We start from the raw sequence: 3,527 nt of genomic DNA on the forward strand, positions 1-3,527 counted from the left end.
TATGTTGGTATGGCAAAGCCATTCGAGGCATAGATCTTACGTTCCAGATAATAGATGTTCAAGAGGGTTCCAAATGAATCCATTTCCGTGGAGGAGTATTATGAGGACTTACTAAGCATTGTAAATAGAGTGTAGGACTGGTTTAGGAGATCTGGGCCATTATGTCCAATATTTCAGTTGCGACTCTCTGCATTTTGATATTGTCAATCTCTCAATTGGGAACTTAGGGTGTGTGTAACACCGGTTTAGATCGATTTATTTCAATCATCTTTTAAGCTTAGTATTAGTTGAGAATCACCTTACATATATGCAAGGAACGGCTATCCCTACTAACCCAAAGGGTAACATTTCTTCTCTAAGGTATCAGATCCTGATGCCAGTCAAGAATATTCCTCTACGACACAGGGTTGTCAGAGCCCAGAGGCATGGTTTGAGTATCGGATTGGATCGGTATCAGCTTTGTCCAATCCCAATATTTTTGCGGATACGGTAGCGCTAATTCAGTACAGATCAAGGGTAGTAACTACTAAGTTAAAAAATAACGATTTTGTTTTATGACAAGTAGGGGTATTTATATCGGAAATGGATCAATCTGGATCAGGATTGGATTGTATCAACACTATCCATTGACAAGACCGATTTTGACATCTTAAACCATGGTTGGAGGGGCATTGTAGAGGTCAAAACAAGACGGGCTATCATGGGTATCGACCGTGGTTCTAAGTATTGGGATCGGCTGAATCGGACGTATAGTATTGGTATTGATTGAGACCAATATCGGTACTTGATCAATCCAGATTGCTTATCAATATCGATTTAGGGGCAAAATAGTAAAAATTATGTACATTTTTATGAAAAATAAAAGAAAAAATGATGAACCTGATCCAAATTAATATTGTATCAGTATTAATGGATACCAATACCTATACCAATACCTATACATAGCTAAATCCATGGTGCCGATTGCCGATTAAGCTGCACTGATTATTATATATTTTTTTCTTGGTAACACACTTTTTACTTACTAACAACTAAAAGATCAAATTTTATTATATACACGACCTGTTTTGGTAGCTGAATATGGTAGGTGTATACAACACACAATTGAGATGAATTAACTCATTTTCCAATTCTAAAAAGCGGTTTCATGCATAGATTATTGTTATTATTATTATTATTATTATTATTATTATTATTATTATTATTATTATTATACATAATAATTATTATTATTATTATGAGTTATTTTTCCAAATGTTACATAACATGTATTCTGCTACGTGGTAGATGATATGTCCCTTCCTACAATTGGATAGAGAAAACATATTCTAGATTAGCCATGTGTAAAATTTAATCTAATATCTCCTATTGTATTAACACACATCGTATGTATATCCATGTATATGTACCATTACTCTAGACATTACTTTTGCATCCTCAAGTCTCAACCCTGTGTTGGATCAAATGGTATACATTAAAAAAATGTAAAAATAAATAGCTCAAACTCAAATTGTGATTTTTAAAAATAGAAACATCATCTTCCATTGTTACATGGATAACTTAATTATTTACATTTATACATTTCATTAAGACCAAAGAAAATAGTCTTTGTAAGGGAGGACATCCCAAATTACATCAACAAAGTAAGAACAATATCAAACGGTAGATACCTTCATGTGCACACCCTAAACCTTACTAAAAAAAAAAAAAAAAATTCTCTATGGCTGCGTTTGTTCATGGTATATATGTTGTCCCTGTTCAACCACAGACTCCAGTCCTCCATCAATGAAGTTGCTTCAGATCCTCTCTTGGCCCAACCCTGCAAACCCCCAGCTTCAGTTAAAACATAAAAAAAATTGATATAAACCCAAGGGAGTAGCACAGTTGGTGAGCAATGAACTTGGTACGAACCATAAATTCGGACGTCCTAAGTTCGACTCGCACTAGGCACACCTTGGCCCACTCACACCGGGGTGTTTAGCGCTCTTCATTGCTTTTAGTGAAAGTTAAATGGTTCTCATTCAACCCTGGTATGACTCAATCCATGTTGTTGTGGGGTTAGTATGGGCCCATGGGACTAGTGAGGCGGAAGGCTTAGATACCCGTCGTTAGCAAAAAAAAAAAAAAAATTATAGGCCTAATTTGACCTAAGTTGCACCAGGCTGTACACAATCTATCTTTTTTGCAATCTCGTCTTGGTGAGATGGATTCATCAAACCAAGATGGAGTTGGTCAACCTGAAATGCAGTTTGGTTTGGAACTTGAAACGAAAAAAATCAGATTTTAATGTACAGAGTTCAAACCAGAAGGATAAGAAGAAGAAGATGAAGAAGAAGAGAATAAAAAAACAAAAATAAAAAGTGATTAGGAGGAATATGTTGCAAGTTTTACCTCTACTATCGCTCCACCTCCGGCATTGCCATCAGCAGAAGTAGCAGACCCACTCAATAGACCCACTCTAGGAAATGCCATGAACAATGATCTTTGTGTCCAACCATCTGTAGTGTAATATCTCCAACCTACATCTGGATTGACCAACAGCATTTATCAGATATTCTAACTAATTTTCTAAAACAACTGTAAATCTAAAAACAATGAGAACAGAAGGAAGAAAAGGAAAAGAAAACAAAAATCATTCCTTTGGCACGTACCAAAATTTGCCCACCTAATAGTAGGGCACTTGTTTAATCTCTCCATTAGCTATGATAACCAAAACATGATGAAACACTGAGGATATGATGAGGTTTATATAAGAAAGCTGATAGTAAATTTACATTAAATTCTTGGATTATTTACAAATTGGTCACATTGATGAAGTACTATATATAGACAAAATCTTAGAAAATCTTTTCAATTTATTTCTTCGATTATTTATACATGAATCTGAAGTCTTGAAATCATGTTTTAAATCATGATCTGTCATTCAATTTGTTTATTGGATGGTGACAAAGACACCAAAATTGTTCCTAATAAGTTTAGTCAGATTAAGTCAATGGCATGTTAGAGAAGACGAGTGACTAGTTTCTAGGTGACAATTTACCTGTTTTAGTGAATAGGTTTCACTAGGTTGCTTTGAAATATGGACTGGGTCTCAAAACATTGCCTCTAATGTATTTGTATAATAGAAAGAAGGGATAGGAATCTTTGAGCAAGTGCCGCAGAGACACACACCAATGAAGTATGGTAAATGATAGCATGTGTTGAAGAGCCGCAAGATCATTATATGTGAAGAGGATAGAGAAAGACATAGATGTGTTAGCATTAACTACGTAGCGGCTCAAAGAACCTTTTTCCCTAAAAGGAAAAATAGAAGATAAACAAGCCATGTCGAATAAATAATTGAATTTTTTGCAATAAATGTTGAGAAGTTAATTGCCAGGTCTTTTCAATTAGTAGAAGATGATTAGTATGCAAGCATCGTGTGTACGTTAGCTATTACAACAACTTCATAATTAACAATACTATAAAACCTATAAAAAGCATTTCGGAGCTTTTATCATCCTTTTTTGTGAAATTATATGATTAGA

General features: G+C 34.6%; 1 long non-coding RNA gene across 1 annotated transcript; it reads right to left on the reverse strand.

Moving 5' to 3' along the window:
* Positions 1–1,513: 1,513 nt before the first annotated feature.
* On the reverse strand, positions 1,514–2,562 carry LOC122070495. The gene is made up of 2 exons (XR_006137800.1): positions 2,392–2,562; positions 1,514–1,819 (listed from the first exon to the last, which is right to left on the reverse strand). It is a non-coding gene; the product is annotated as an uncharacterized LOC122070495 (long non-coding RNA).
* Between the last annotated feature and the right edge of the window lie 965 nt (positions 2,563–3,527).

Source organism: Macadamia integrifolia, unplaced genomic scaffold (assembly GCF_013358625.1).
Source record: "Macadamia integrifolia cultivar HAES 741 unplaced genomic scaffold, SCU_Mint_v3 scaffold938, whole genome shotgun sequence".
Classification (NCBI taxonomy): domain Eukaryota; kingdom Viridiplantae; phylum Streptophyta; class Magnoliopsida; order Proteales; family Proteaceae; genus Macadamia; species Macadamia integrifolia.